Source organism: Balaenoptera borealis (assembly GCF_965194805.1).
Source record: "Balaenoptera borealis genome assembly, chromosome: 2".
Taxonomy (NCBI): Eukaryota; Metazoa; Chordata; class Mammalia; order Artiodactyla; family Balaenopteridae; genus Balaenoptera; species Balaenoptera borealis.
The window spans coordinates 59,171,469-59,188,595 of record NC_138867.1 but is presented as its reverse complement, the minus strand read 5'-3'; positions in this window follow the sequence as shown (position 1 = coordinate 59,188,595).

The window sequence follows — 17,127 nt, the reverse complement described above, 5'->3', positions numbered from 1 at the left end:
CAGATTTTCTATTTCTTCATGATTCAGTCTTGGAAGGGCGTGTGTTTCTAGGAATTTACCCATTTCTTCTAGGCTGTCCAGTTTGTTGGTGTATAATCATTTGTAGTAGTCCCTTATGATCCATTGTATTTCTGTGATATCAGTTGTAAGGTCTTCTCTTTCATTTATGATTTTATTTATTTGAATACCTTCTCTTTTTTTCTTGGTTAGTCTAGCCAAAATATTGTCTGTTTTATTGATTTTTTAAAACAAGCTCTTGGTTTCATTGATCTCTTCTATTGTCTTGTTAGTCTCTTTTTCATTTATTTCTTCTCTGGTCTTTGTTATTTCCTTCCTTCTTTTAGCTTTGGGGTTCATTTTTTCTTTTCTAGGTCCTTCAGGTGTAAAGTTAAGTTGTTTATTTGAGGTTTTTCTTATTTCTTGAGGTAAGCATTTATCACTATGTACTTCCCTCTTAGAACTGCTTTTGCTGCATTCCATAAATTTTGGTATGTTGTATTTCCATTTTCACTTGTCTCAAGATATTTTTTTTTGAAAGTTCATAATAGTGCAATTGACAAGGAAATTTAGTTATTTCTGAGATATACATTTTAAAGTAATAACTAGAATTATGAGTTATAACATTATACCAGAACATATAAGATTTTTAGAAATTTCACATGTCTGAAACATTCATATTAACATATTACCATACAAATAACCCAAAGAAAGTTTAGTATTAGTTGTTTTGTTTGTTTGTTATTTTATACTGCAGGTTCTTATTAGTCATCAATTTTATACACATCAGTGTATACATGTCAATCCCAATCGCCCAATTCAGCACACCACCATCCCCACTCCACCGCAGTTTTCCCCCCTTGGTGTCCATATGTCTGTTCTCTACATCTGTGTCTCAACTTCTGCCCTGCAAACCAGTTCATCTGTACCATTTTTCTAGTTTCCACATACATGGGTTAATATATGATATTTGTTTTTCTCTTTTTGACTTACTTCACTCTGTATGACAGTCTCTAGATCCATCCACGTCTCAACAAATGACTCAATTTCGTTCCTTTTTATGGCTGAGTAATATTCCATTGTATATATGTACCACAACTTCTTTATCCATTTGTCTGTCGATGGGCATTTAGGTTGCTTCCATGACCTGGCTATTGTAAATAGTGCTGCAATGAACATTGGAGTGCATGTGTCTTTTTGAATTATGGTTTTCTCTGGGTATACGCCCAGTAGTGGGATTGCTGGATCATATGGTAAATCTATTTTTAGTTTTTTAAGGAACCTCCATACTGTTCCCCATAGTGGCTGTATCAATTTACATTCCCACCAACAGTGCAAGAGGGTTCCCTTTTCTCCACACCCTCTCCAGCATTTGTTGTTTGTAGATTTTCTGATGATGCCCATTCTAACTGGTGTGAGGTGATACCTCATTGTAGTTTTGATTTGCATTTCTCTAATAATTAGTGATGTTGAGCATCTTTTCATGTGCTTCTTGGCCATTTGTATGTCTTCTTTGGAGAAATGTCTATTTAGGTCTTTTGCCCATTTTTGGATTGGGTTGTTTGTTTCTTTAATATTGAGCTGCATGAGCTGTTTATATATTTTGGAGATTAATCCTTTGTCCATTGATTCGTTTGCAAATATTTTCTCCCATTCTGAGGGTTGTCTTTTCGTCTTGTTCATGGTTTCCTTTACTGTGCAAAAGCTTTGAAGTTTCATTAGGTCCCATTTGTTTATTTTTGTTTTTATTTCCATTACTCTAGGAGGTGGATCAAAAAAGATCTTGCTGTGATTTATGTCAAAGAGTGTTCTTCCTATGTTTCCCTCTAAGAGTTTTATAGTGTCCGGTCTTACATTTAGGTCTCGAATCCATTTTGAGTTTATTTTTGTGTATGGTGTTAGGGAGTGTTCTAATTTCATTCTTTTACATGTAGCTGTCCAGTTTTCCCAGCACCACTTATTGAAGAGACTGTCTTTTCTCCATTGTATATCTTTGCCTCCTTTGTCATAGATTAGTTGACCATATGTGCGTGGGTTTATCTCTGGGCTTTCTATCTTGTTCCATTGATCTATGTTTCTGTTTTTGTGCCAGTACCATATTGTCTTGATTACTTTGTAGTATAGTCTGAAGTCAGGGAGTCTGATTCCTCCAGCTCCGTTTTTTTCCCTCAAGACTGCTTTGGCTATTTGGAGTCTTTTGTGTCTCCATACAAATTTTAAGATGATTTGTTCTAGTTCTGTAAAAAATGCCATTGGTAATTTGATAGGGATTGCATTGAATCTGTAGATTGCTTTGGGTAGTATAGTCATTTTCACAATATTGATTCTTCCAATCCAAGAACATGGTATATCTCTCCACCTGTTGGTATCGTCTTTAATTTCTTTCATCAGTGTCTTATAGTTTTCTGCATACAGGTCTTTTGTCTCCCTAGGTAGGTTTATTCCTAGATATTTTATTCTTTTTGTTGCAATGGTAAATGGGAGTGTTTCCATAATTTCTCTTTCAGATTTTTCATCATTGGTGTATAGGAATGCAAGAGATTTCTGTGCATTAATTTTGTATCCTGCAACTTTACCAAATTCATTGATTAGCTCTAGTACTTTTCTGGTGGCATTTTTAGGATTCTCTATGTATAGTATCATGTCATCTGCAAACAGTGACAGTTTTACTTCTTCTTTTCCAATTTGGATTCCTTTTATTTCTTTTTCTTCTCTGATTGCCGTGGCTAGGACTTCCAACACTATGTTGAATAATAGTGGTGAGAGTGGACATCCTTGTATCGTTCCTGATCTTAGAGGAAATGCTTCCAGTTTTTCACCATTGAGAATGATGTTTGCTGTGGGTTTGTTGTATATGGCCTTTATTATGTTGAGGTAGGTTCCCTCTATGCCCACTTTCTGGAGAGTTTTTATCACAAATCGGTGTTGAATTTTGTCAAAAGCTTTTTCTGCATCTATTGAGATGATCATATGGTTTTTATTCTTCAGTTTGTTAATATGGTGTATCACATTGATTGACTTGCGTATATCGAAGAATCCTTGCATCCCTGGGATAAATCCCACTTGATCGTGGTGTATGATCTTTTTAATGTGTTGTTGGATTCTGTTTGCCAGTATTTTGTTGAGGATTTTTGCATCTATATTCATCAGTGATATTGGTCTGTAATTTTCTTTTTTTGTAGTATCTTTGTCTGGTTTTGGTATCAGGGTGATGGTGACCTCATAGAATGAGTTTGGGAGTGTTTCTTCCTCTGCAATTTTTTGGAAGAATTTGAGAAGGATGGGTGTTAGCTCTTCTCTAAATGTTTGATAGAATTCACCTGTGAAGCAATCTAGTCCTGGACTTTTGTTTGTTGGAAGATTTTTAATGACAGTTTCAATTTCATTACTTGTGATTGGTCTGTTCATATTTTCTGTTTCTTCCTGGTTCAGTCTTGGAAGGTTATACCTTTCTAAGAATTTGTCCATTTCTTCCAGGTTGTCCATTTTATTGGCATAGAGTTGCTTGTAGTAGTCTCTTAGGATGTTTTGTATTTCTGCGGTGTCTGTTGTAACTTCTCCTTTTTCATTTCTAATTTTATTGATTTGAGTCCTCTCCCTCTTTTTCTTGATGAGTCTGGCTAATGGCTTATCAGTTTTACTTATCTTCTCAAAGAACCAGCTTTTAATTTTATTGATCTTTGCTGTTGTTTTCTTTGTTTCTATTTCATTTATTTCCGCTCTGATCTTTATGATTTCTTTCCTTCTGCTAACTTTGGGTTTTGTTTGTTCTTCTTTCTGTAGTTCCTTTAGGTGTAGGTTAGATTGTTTATTTGAGATTTTTCTTGTTTCTTTAGGTAGGCTTGTATAGCTATAAACTTCCCTCTTAGAATTGCTTTTGCTGCATCCCATAGGTTTTGGATCATCGTGTTTTCATTGTCATTTGTCTCTAGGTATTTTTTAATTTCCTCTTTGATTTCTTCAGTGATCTCTTGGTTATTAAGTAGTGTGTTGTTTAGCCTCCATGTGTTTGTGTTTTTTACGTTTTTTTCCCTGTAATTTATTTCTAATCTCATAGCGTTGTGGTCAGAAAAGATGCTTGATATGATTTCAATTTTCTTAAATTTACTGAGGCTTGATTTGGGACCCAAGATGTGATCTATCTTGGAGAATGTTCCATGTGCACTTGAGAAGAATGTGTAATCTGCTGTTTTTGGATGGAATGTCCTATAAATGTCAATTAAATCTATCTGGTCTATTGTATCATTTAAAGCTTCTGTTTCCTTATTTATTTTCATTTTGGATGATCTGTCCATTAGTGTAAGTGAGGTGTTAAAGTCCCCCACTATTATTGTGTTACTGTCGATTTCCTCTTTTATAGCTGTTAGCAGTTGCCTTATGCATTGAGGTGCTCCTATGTTGGGTGCATATATATTTCTAATTGTTATATCTTCTTCTTGGATTGATCCCTGGATCATTATGTAGTGTCCTTCCTTGTCTCTTGTAACATTCTTTATTTTAAAGTCTATTTTATCTGATATGAGTATAGCTACTCCAGCTTTCTTTTGATTTCCATTTGCATGGAATAACTTTTTCCATCCCCTCACTTTCAGTCTGAATGTGTCCCTAGGTCTGAAGTGGGTCTCTTGTAGACAGCATATATATGGGTCTTGTCTTTGTATCCATTTAGCAAGCCTGTGTTTTTTGGTTGGAGCATTTAATCCATTCACGTTTAAGGTAATTAGCGATATGTATGTTCCTATGACCATTTTCTTAATTGTTTTGGGTTTGTTTTTGTAGGTCCTTTTCTTCTCTTGTGTTTCCCGCTTAGAGAAGTTCCTTTAGCATTTGTTGTAGAGCTGGTTTGGTGGTGCTGAATTCTCTTAGCTTTTGCTTCTCTGTAAAGCTTTTGATTTCTCCATCAAATCTAAATGAGATCCTTGCCGGGTAGAGTACTCTTGGTTGTAGGTTCTTCCCTTTCATCACTTTAAATATATCCTGCCACTCCCTTCTGGCTTGTAGAGTTTCTGCTGAGAAATCAGCTGTTAACCTTATGGGAGTTCCCTTGTATGTTATTTGTCGTTATTCCCTTGCTGCTTTCAATAATTTTTCTTTGTCTTTAATTTTTGCCAATTTGATTACTATGTGTCTCGGCGTGTTTCTCCTTGAGTTTATCCTGTATGGGACTCGCTGCGCTTCCTGGACTTGGGTGGCTACTTCCTTTCCTATGTTAGGGAAGTTTTCGATTATAATCTCTTCAAATATTTTCTCGAGTCCTTTCTCGCTCTCTTCTCCTTCTGGGACCCCTATAATGCGAATGTTGTTGCGTTTAATGTTGTCCCAGAGGTCTCTTAGGCTGCCTTCATTTCTTTTCATTCTTTTTTCTTTATTCTGTTCCGCAGCAGTGAATTCCACCATTCTGTCTTCCAGGTCACTTATCCGTTCTTCTGCCTCATTTATTCTGCTATCAATTCCTTCTAGTGTAGTTTTCATTTCAGTTATTGTATTGTTCATCTCTGTTTGTTTGTTCTTTAATTCTTCTAGGTCTTTGTTAAACATTTCTTGCTTCTTCTCGATCTTTGCCTCCATTCTTATTCCGAGGTCCTGGATCATCTTCACTATCATTATTCTGAATTCTTTTTCTGGAAGGTTGCCTATCTCCACTTCATTTAGTTGTTTTTCTGGGGTTTTATCTTGTTCCTTCATCTGGTATGTAGCTCTCTGCCTTTTCATCTTGTCTATCTTTCTGTGAATGTGGTTTTTGTTCCACAGGCTGCAGGATTATAGTTTTTCTTGCTCCTGCTGTCTGCCCTCTGGTGGTTGAGGCTATCTAAGAGGCTTGATGGGAGGCTCTGGTGGTGGGTAGAGCTGACTGTTGCCGTGGTGGTCAGAGCTCAGTAAAACTTTAATCCACTTGACTGTTGATGGGTGGGGCTGGGTTCCCTCCCTGTTAGTTGTTTTGCCTGAGGCAAACCAAAACTGGAGCCTACCTGGGCTCTTTGGTGGGGCTAATGACAGACTCTGGGAGGGCTCACGCCAAGGAGTACTTCCCAGAACTTCTGCTGCCAATGTCCTTGTCCCCACGGTGAAACAGAGCCACCCCCCTGCCTCTGCAGGAAACCTTCCAACACTAGCAGGTAGGTCTGTTTCAGTCTCCCCCGGGGTCACTGCTCCTTCCCCTGGGTCCTGATGCGCACACTATTTTGTGTGCGCCCTTCAAGAGTGGGGTCTCTGTTTCCCCCAGTCCTGTCGAAGTCCTGCAATCAATTCCCACTGGGCTGCAAAGTCTGATTCTCTATGAATTCCTCCTCCCGTTGCCGGACCCCCAGGTTGGGAAGCCTGACGTGGGGCTCAGAACCTTCACTCCAGTGGGTGGACTTCTGTGGTATAAGTGTTCGCCAGTCTGTGAGTCACCCACCCACCAGTTATGGGATTTGATTTTACTCTGATTGTGCCCCTCCTACCATCTCGTTGTGGCTTCTCCTTTGTCTTTCGATGTGGGGTATCTTTTTTGGTGAGTTCCAGTGTCTTCCTATCGACGATTGTCCAGCAGCTAGTTGTGATTCTGGTGTTTTCACAAGAGGGAGTGAGAGCACGTCCTTCTACTCCGCCATCTTGGTTCCTCTCTCAAGATATTTTTTTATTTCACTTTAGATTTCTTCTTTGACCCATTGGTTGTTCAGTAGCATGTCATGTAGTCTCCATGCATTTGTGGATTTTCCAGTTTTTTTCTTTTAGTTGATTTCTAGTTTTATTGTGGTCAGAAAAGATTTTGATTTGATTTCAGTCTTAACTTTGTTAAGACTTGTTTTGTGGTCTAACATATGATCAATCCTAGAGAATGTCCCATGTGCACTTGAGAAGCATGTGTATTCTATTGCTTTTGGATGAAATGTTTTGTATATATTTGTTAAGTCAATTTGGTCTAATGTATCATTGAAAACCAATGTTTCTTCATTGATTTTCTGTCTGGATGATCTATCCATTGATGTAAGTGGGGTAGTAAATTCCCCTACTGTTATTGTACTGCTGTCTATTTCTTTGATTAGATCTGTTAGTATTTGCTTTGTATGTTTAGGTGCTCCTACATTGTGTGCATAAATATTTACAAATGTTGTATGTTCCTATTGAATTGACTTCTTTATCAGTTTGTAATGTCCTTCTTTATAGTCTTTGCTTTAAAGTCCATTTTGTCCATTACAAATATAGTTACCCCAGCTTTCTTTTGCTTTCAGTTTGCAAGGAATATCTTTTTCTGTCCTTTCACTTTCAGTCTGTGTATGTCCTTACATCTGAAATGAGTCTCTTATAGGTAGCATATAGATGGATCTTGTTTTTTCATCCACCCAGCTACTCCATGTTTTTTTGATTGAAGAATTTAATCTATTTACATTTAAAGTAATGAACTCCTTTAGCTTTTGTTTGTTTGGAAAATTTTTTATTCCTCCTTCAATTCTGAATGATAACTTTGCTGGGTAGAGAATTCTTGGTTGGAAAAGTTTTTTCTTTCAGCACTTTCAATATACTGTGCCATTCCCTTCTGCTCTGAAAACTTTCTGCTGATCATCTTATGAGGATTCCTTTGTATGTCACAAATGGTTTTTCTTTTGGTACTTTTAATATTCTCTCCTTGTCTTTAACTTTTAACATTTTAGTTATAATGTATCTTGGTGTGGGTCTCTTTGGGTGCACCTTATTCATAACTCTCTGGGATTCCTGGATCTGGATGTTTGTTTCTTTCCCCAGGTTAGGGAAGTTTTCAGCCATTATTTCTTCAAATAAGTTTTCTGCCTTTTTTTTTTTTTTTTTTCTCTTCTCCTTCTGGGACTCCTATAATGCAAATGTTAGTCTGCTTGATGTTGCCCTATAAGTCCCTAAAACTGTCTTCCTTTTCTAAAATTCTATTTTTCTTTTTGCTGGTCTGATTGGGTGAGTTCCCCTGCCCTATCTTTGAGTTCAGTGATCTTTTCCTCTGCTTCATCATCTACTATTGAACCCCCGTAGTGTATTTTTCAGTTTAGTTATTGTATTCTTCAATGTCATGACTTCTGTTTGGAACTTTCTTGTATTTTCTGTCTCTTTGTTGAAGTTCTCACTGTGTTCATCCATTCTTCTCCCAAGTGAGGTGAGCATCTTTATGACCATTACTTTGAACTCTTTATCAGGGAAATTACTTATCTTTGTTTCATTAAGGTTTTTTTTTTCCCCTGAGGCTTTATCTTTTTTGTTTGGAACATATTTCTCTGTTTCTTCATTTTGCTTGACTCTTTGTGTTTGTTTCTTTGTATTAGATGAAACAGCCACTTCTCCCAATCTTGAAGGACTGGCCTTCTGTAAGAGATGAAACTTACTGTTCAACTTTGCCCTGGCTTTTGGTTGTCTCTCAAACCTTTGTGATCATCCAAACAGCCTATTTTATTTTTAATAGCTCCCAGTTGTTGAGGGTTTGCCAAGACCAGTCACTGTCCCAAAAGGGAGTATCTCATTTAGCACCTAGATTCAGGCTGATTGGAAGCCAGACCCTCAGGCAACGGCTTTTAAAGAATGCAAATATATACAGTCCTGTGGGACTACAAACTTAAGCCCTGTTGGCCCCCAGAGCCAGGTGATCTAGAGGTGTCCCTTGGGCAGCAGTCACAAAAATTAGGGCTCCAGAAGAGTGTGAGTTGTAGTGAGGCAGGAGGAGAGAGCAAAGATGGCATTGCCCAACTTACGTTCCCTGAGAACACCTCCACATCCTCTGGATGTGTGCCACACCTGAAGCCTGCCCCTCAGCCTGCTGCTCCAGGAGCAACAGGTAGACCTCTTTCATGGAAGAGCTGGGGGTGTGTTTCAGTGTGCTGTCTGTGCATTGCCCTGGAGGTAGTCGCCTGCCAAGGACTGTCTCTCTGATTGTTACAGGACCCAGTAAGCGCCCTGGCCTCCAGAGTCAGGCAATCAAGGGGTGACCCCTGGGCGGCAACTGCAAAAACCAGGGCACCAGACATAGAAACCAAACACATGTAAGAGCTCCCCTCTGAGAGATGCTGGCACTCTGGAGCATGGCAGAGGGAGAGCGTGAAGATAGTGCCTGCTCTCTGAGGTCTCAGGAAAGGATTACAGTCAGCCCGTAGATGTATGTTTAATTAGAAGCCTGCCCCTCGGGGTGCGGCCATGATGATGAGCTAATTGGCCTCTTTTGAGAAAGGTTGCGCTCCTGGGTCTGTTGCCTCCTTCTGTGTCCTGGGATGGTAGCCGTTTAAGAACTCTCTTTCTGGTTACAGTTCTGTAGGACCTGGGAGCATAAGCCTCGCTGTCCAGCAGAGCCTAGCAGCAGCTGCAAAGATCACGGCAACCAGAAAAAGTGTGAGTTCCTTTACGTAAGATACCAGCAAGCTGGAGTGAGGTGGAGGGTGATTGCAAAGGTTGCATTCACCAGTCTCTGTTCCCGGAGAGCCCTCTGTGGGCCCCTAGGAGTGTGCCAGACCTGAAGCCTGTCCCTCAGGTCAAAGCTCCTGGACAAGCAAATAGACCTCTTTCTCAGAAAGACGGGGCTGTGCTTCAGTGCGCTGTCTATGCAGTGCCCTAGGAGCGGTAGCCTACGAGAGATGTCTCTCCAATTGTTAGAAGCCCATGGGACCGAGGAACTCAAGCCCCTCTGGCCTCCAGAGGCAGGTGATGAAGAGGCATCCTCTGGGTGGCAGCCGCAAAACCAGATCACCAGATGTAGAAACGGGGGCCCCCGACGTGTGTGGAAGCTCCCCTCTAGGAGATGCTGGCACTCGAGTGTGGCAGAGAAAGTGCAAAGATGGTGCCCACTGGTTGGAGCAAGGCAGAGGGGGAGTACAAAGATGGCACTACCTGAAAAAAGTGGGGAAAAAAGAAAAGAAAGAGAAGAAAAATAAAGAGAAAAATAAGGAGAGAAAGGAAGAAAGAGGAAAAAAAAAAAAAAAGATGGCGCCTGCTGGCTTTAGCAAATCAGAGGGAGAGCAGAAAGATGGCACCCAGCCTCCATCCCAGGAGAGTATTCCAACAGATCCCTGCCCCTCAGACCAACACTTTAAAATTAGGAAATGAGTGTCTCACATAAAGTCTGGGTGCTTTTCGTAGGGCTGCTTCTGCAATAGGCCCTGAGCCAGGTAAGTCTGCACATGAGCCACTTAAGAGATGTTCTTCAGTTCGCCACAGCCCCGTGAGTCCCAAGGCCATGAGCCCCGTTGGTTTTCAAAGCCAGATGTTCTGGGAGCTCGTATCTCAGGTGTTGGTCTTAAAACCTGGGGTGCCCAATGTGGGGTACAAACCCTTTGCTCCTCAGGGAGAAGCTCTGGGTTTTAAGTTCCCTCTCGATTTTGGGATGCCACACCAGGTGTGAGGTTTAGGAGAGACTGTGTCTTAGCCTTTTCTACCCACTTTGATGTGGTTTCCCTCTCATTTGCCCAATGTGAAAGGGTGGCTCCACCAGTTTTTAAGTTTTTTTCAGAGGAAATTGTTCCATATGTATCTGTAGATTCAGTGTGTCTGTGGGAGGAGGTGAGTTCAGGATCTTCCTATGTCACCATCTTAAACTGGAACCCTCTTGTATTATTATTTTAAAAGTATATTTCTCTATGACTCTGAACACAGGGGAAAGCAGAAGCAGAAAAGGAAGTTGTCCATCCAAGGAGGGCTGGGAGACCCAAACTGTGTATGTGAGTAGTAATTACTTCCACACCAATTGTGGGTCACACTCTGCCTTGTATGTACCCTGGAGCCATGCCACAGTGAAGGGTGGGATGGCTGCAGCTATCCAGGAGGCTGCTCTCATGAGGTGGGTCCACGAGAACTGCTCCCTCCCAGGATGTGCCCCAGAAGTACATGCACGACAAGGCCTGCAGGGCCTGCTGCTCTCCAAGGATCCAGCCTCTGCAGCCCCCCTTTCTTTCACCCTGAATTAAGTATTTCCCATTGTGCCTGGGGAAGGCTGCAACCTTGGGACTTAGGGCAAGCACTGGGGGTGCCAGCATGCTGTAGGATTGCCCCGGGACCTCTAGTTCAGTCTGAGACGGGGTAAGGATGTGGTCAATGAGCACCAACACAGCTTCTCTCTTCACCTGCCTCCGAGGCCCTGGTCACCACATGCAGAGGACTTGAGGAAAAAGGAGCATTTTAAAATATTGAGTTTCCCACTGGAAGTTAAAACAAGAAATGAAGCAGCGGGGGTTTGCTCCATTCAGTTGCCTGAGAGCAGCTGCTGACCGCATCTCCAGCCCCCAGTGAGTGGAAAGCAGCACTTGCCCCGGGTAGGTGCTTCTTCCATCCAAACCAAACTTCCCCTCAATGACTTCATTGAAAGCTGGTTTACATCATGAAGAGAAACTCCATTTATTTATTTGTAATAACTTTGGGATTTTATGGACCCACAAGAGGATGTAATTTAAGAAAACATTAGCAAGCTATTCCAAATACCAAGGTTTTGAAACTTGCTACGCCAAATAATCATCAATGGAAATATTTCAATATTAACAACTAAAAGCTGCAGCAAAACTTCTTTTGAGCAGGGCTTTGGAGGTGGAGAGGTTTTGAAATATATATTTTTGGTCATAACATCCTGGGGTCCTAGGAAAAGACAACTGGATTTCCAGGAACCCATTATGAACAACATATGATCTAATAGAAGTGGGTGCATCTAATGCATCCCTTGTGGGGCTTTAACCCTATAAATAACTTAGAAAATTCATGGGCTGATCCTCTCACTGTTGCTTTGCTTTGAACATGGTGTTGGAGGGAATTACATGATGTTTTTATTAGGATTTTAAAAACAAAATAATCAAAAGTTTACCAGGAAAGAGGGTGAGCTAAGAATGGCCCCTCATTGCAGAAATATGATATTTTTCAAGTTCCCATTCTATTAGCAATCATATGTTAGTGATATATTGTTTTTACACAATCGTATTTTAATATGATATCTAATTTGTAAACAAAGCAGTTATCTAATTTTTTTGAAGCCTTTGGTTAGACAAATATTTCTTACACAAAAACCACAAACCATAGAAGAAAACATTGATAATTTTTGTAGACTTCTTCAAAATTTAAAAAGGAAAAAAAAAAGCTCTTTAAAAGCACTCTCAAATAAATGAAAAGATAAGCCACACACTAGGAGAATAGATTTATAAAACACGTATCTAGTAAAAGACCTGTGTTCACATTATAAAAAGATTTTAAATCACTCAATAAGAGAACAAATAACCTAATAGTCAAAATATTCTAACAAACACTTCACTAAAGAAGATATACAGATGACAACTAGGCACAAAAGATGCTCATCATTAGTTATTTAGAAAATGCAGATTAAAACCTCAGCAGATAATAAAATGCAAGGGTTGGCTAGGAGGTATAACAACTGGGACTCATACACTTCTTGTAGGAATAAAAATGCAACAGGCCTTTTGGAAATTTGACTTTTTTTTCTTTTTAAGTTAAACACACACTTCAACTATGTGACTTAGCAATACCCCTTTCTAGGTATTTCTCTCAAAGAAATAAAATATATGTCCATACTGAGACTTACACAAATAATAATTACAGCTTTATTCCTAATAGCTCCAAACTGGAAACTACCCAAACCTCAACTGGTGAATGGATAAACAAATGTGATTCACCCATAAAGTGGAATACAGGTTAGCATTAAAAAATAGCTACCCACAGATGCACACAAAATTTTGGGTGAATGTGAAAAGCATTATAATAAGTAAAATAAGCCAGGCACAAAATAATGTGTGTTGTAGAATTCCATTTATATGAAATTCTAGAAAAGGAAAATCTATAGTGACTGAATATTAGTGCTTTCCAGAGACTGGAGCAGGTGGTGGATGTGAAGACAGGATTTTCTGCATAGAGGCAGAGGGGATGTCTATATCATGATTGTAGTGATAGCTATGTGACCATATTTTAAAAAATACTTTGAAATGTACGCATAAAATGGGTGAATTTTATTGTATGTAAGTTTCACCTCAATAAAGCTGAGTTTATCAAACAAGGATAAATACTACGAAGGGAAACTGCAAATCCATCAAAATGGAAGAGTTTCAACAATAACAGTTATGTTATCTGTAGGTTATTCGTGGATGCCTTAATCAGGTTGGTGAAGATCCTTTCTATTATTATTTTGGTGAGTGTTTCAGGAATAGAATTTCCATTGGAAAATAATTTTTTTTTGAATTTTATTTATTTATTTATACAGTAGGTTCTTATCAGTTATCTATTCTATACATATCAGTGTATTATGTTAATCCCTATCTCCCAATTCATCCCCCACCCCACCCTGCTATCCCCCCTTGGTGTCCATACGTTAGTGCTCTACATCCGTGTCTCCACACCTGCCCTGCACACCGGTTCATCTGTACCATTTTTCTAGATTCCACATATATGCGTTAATATACGATATTTGTTTTTCTCTTTCTGACTTACTTCACTCTGTATGACAGTCTCTAGGTCCATCCACGTCTCTGTAAATGACCCAGTTTCATTCCTTTTCATGGCTGAGTAATATTCCATTGTATATATGTACCACATCTTCTTTATCCATTCCTCTGTTGATGGACATTTAGGTTGCTTCCATGACCTGGCTATTGTAAATGGTGCTGCAATGAACATTGTGGTACATGACTCTTTTTGAATTATGGTTTTCTCTGGGTATATGCCCAGTAGTGGGATTGCTGGGTCATATGGTAATTCTATTTTTAGTTTTTTAAGGAACCTCCATACTGTTCTGTTAGTGATATTTTCATTTCCTTAAATAGCCAACATCATAAATCTTTAGAAATCTTTTTGAACCATGTTCAACCCTGTCCTCCTATTGGAAGCATGCAGGATCCAATGGTGGGAGACACAAATTCCCAACCAACAAATCTTCATCTTTCTTCTCCAGGAGACACTTGTTGAAAAGGGTGGATGTGTACACATGATCACCTGCTCATCTCACTGTAATTACATGCACATGCATTATACTTACAAATTTAGATATCTGTCTCCTACTCCCACCCCACTTGACTGACCTTCCTGAAGACACAAGTAAATCTTATTTATGTTTATAGTCCTAGGCCCACACTGCTGCTCAATTGTTAAGTAAGTCTAAGTCACTATGCTGAACACTCTGTATAGTACTGAGGGCCAGGGGAAGGACCAGAATCTGCAAAGGACACTCTTGAGCTCAAATTTTATGGAAAGAGAATTACCATTTCAGAGAAAAATTCAAGACTTTAGGGTTAGAGCTAACATTTAAACAGCAATTTATAGGTTATAAGATCGTCTCTGACCCATATAAAATCACTTTGAGGGGGATATTTTTCCTATTTTTCAAATGAAGAAACCAAGAATCAAAAGAGTAAGTGGATTTTTACAAAGTCATAGAGCAGTAAGGGTGAAGTTGGGTCTTCATCCCCAGGTTTGGTTCTTGCCCCATCATACCTTCCTCTCCCCACACTTTTCCCCAAGTCAGAACATTTACACATATACACCTACTTTTTTCCTTTCATAACTGCTTTATTGAGGTAAATTTACATATCACAAAGTTCACTCTTTGAAAGATGCAGTTCAGTGGTTTTTAGTGTATTCATAAAGTTGAATAATCGTCATCTCTGTATAATTCCAGAACATTTTTAATACCCCCAAAGGAAACCTCATAGCCATTAGCAGTCACTCTCCATTCCGTCTTCCCCCAGCCCCTTGCAACCACTAATCTACTTTCTGTCTCTGAGGATTTGCCTATTCTGAATGTTTCATATAAGTGGAATCATGCAGTATATGGCCTTTTGTGTCTGGCTTATTTCACTTTGCATAATTTTCTCAAGGTTCATCTATGTAGTAGCATGTATCAGAACTTCATTCCTTTTCATGGTGGAACAATATTCCATCATGTGGGTATAACACATTTTGTTTACCATTCATTAATTGAAGGATATTTGCACTGTTTCCACTTTTTGGCTAATATAAATAGTGCTGCCATGAACATTTGTGTACAAGTTTTCATATGAAGATATGTTTTCAATTCTCTTGGGTACCTAGAAGTGAGAATTTTTGAGGCATATGATAACTCTATGTTTAATATTTTGAAGAACTTCCGTACTGTTTCCAAAGTGACTGTACCATTTTACATTCCCACCAGCAGTGTATGAGGGTTGCAATTTCTTTGCATCCTTACCAACACTTGTTATTTTCTGTTTTTTGATTATAGCCATCCTGGTAGATGTGAAGTAATATCTCGTTATAGTTTTGATTTGCATTTCTCTGATGACTAACAATGTTGAACATCTTTCCATGTGCTTATTGGTCATTCATATACCTTCTTTGAAGAAATGCTTATTCAAATCCTACGTCCATTTTCAATTGGGTTATTTTTTTTTCTTATTGTGCTATTTGATTACCACAGAGCTGTGTAGAAGGAGGTGGGATTTGAGCAAGTTAAAACACTGAGCTAAACCTAGTCTAGGACTGTCTGGGGTTCTGAGTTCAAATTCTGGCCCAACTATTTAGTCAACAGAAAAATTCACACATCCTTACTGGCTCAGCTTCATTTTCTTTTTTTTTTTTAAATAAATTTATTTATTTATTTATTTATTTTTGGCTGCATTGGGTCTTCATTACTGCGCACGGGCTTTCTCTAGTTGCGGTGAGCAGGGGCTACTCTTCGTTGTGGTGCGCGGGCTTCTCATTGTGGTGGCTTCTCTTGTTGTGGAGCACGGACTCTAGGCACGCGGGCTTTAGTAGTTGTGGGGTGCAGGCTCAGTAGCTGTGGTTCGCAGGCTCAGTAGTTGTGGCGCACGGGGCTTAGTTGCTCTGCAGCATGTGGGATCTTCCCGGACCAGGGCTTGAACCTGTGTCCCCTGGATTGGTAGGCGGATTCTTAACCACTGTGCCACCAGGGAAGCCCCTGAGCTTCATTTTCTAAAGAACAAGATTGTTATGTGTTTCAAAAGGAACTGTAACTGACAATGCCAAGTGCTGGCAAGGATGTAGAGTAACAGAAACTCTCATCCATTGCTGGTGCGAATGCAAAATGGCATAGCCACTTTGGAAAACAGTTTGGCGGTTTTGAATAAAGTTCAGCATACACTTACCATATGATGCAGCGGCCTCAGTCCCAGGTACTTACCAAAGTGAAATGAAAATTTATGTCCAGGCCAAAACCTGTACATTAATTGAAAAAAAAAATTTATTTATTTGGCTGCACTGGATCTTAGTTGTGGCACACGGGATCTTCGCTGCTGCATGCGGGATCTTCGTTGTGGCATGCGGGATCTTTTTAGTTGCAGCATGTGGGATCTTTAGTTGCAGAATGTGGGATCTTTAGTTGCGGCATGCAGGATCTAGTTCCCTGACCAGAGATCAAACCCGGGCCCTCTGCATTGGGAGTGCACAGTCTTAGCCACTGGACCACCAGGGAAGTCCCTAAAACCTGTACATTATTTATTTTTTTTATTTTATTATTTATTTATTTATTTATGGCTGTGTTGGGTCTTTGTTTCTGTGCGAGGGCTTTCTCTAGTTGCGGCAAGCAGGGGCCACTCTTCATCGCGGTGCATGGGCCTCTCACTATCGTGGCCTCTCTTGTTGCGGAGCACAGGCTCCAGACACGCAGGCTCAGTAATTGTGGCTCATGGGCCTAGTTGCTCCGTGGCATGTGGGATCTTCCCAGACCAGGGCGCGAACCCATGTCCCCTGCATTGGCAGGCAGATTCTCAACCACTGTGCCACCAGGGAAGCCCCTGTACATTAATTTTTATAGTGGCTTTATTCATGATCACTGAAACCTAGGTGGAAAATATCTTTCAATTGGTGAAAAGATAAACATACAAATAATTCCATAAATAAAATCATACTCAAAAATAAAAAGGAACAAGTTACTGATATTCCCAATGACAGTGATGGATCTCGATGCATTATGCTACATGGAAGAAGCCAGTCTAACAAGACTGCACTGATGACTTAATTTATATGATGTTCTGGAAAACACAGTGGTTGCTAGGGGCTGGGAATGGAAAAAATATTGACTACTGCTATGGTCAGAATGTCTGTGTTCCCCCGAAGTTCATATATTGAAACCAAATTCCCAAGGTTAAGAGCGGGCCTTTAGGAGGTGACTAGGTCTTGAGGGTGGAGCCCTCATGAATGGGATTAGTACCCTTATAAGAGAAG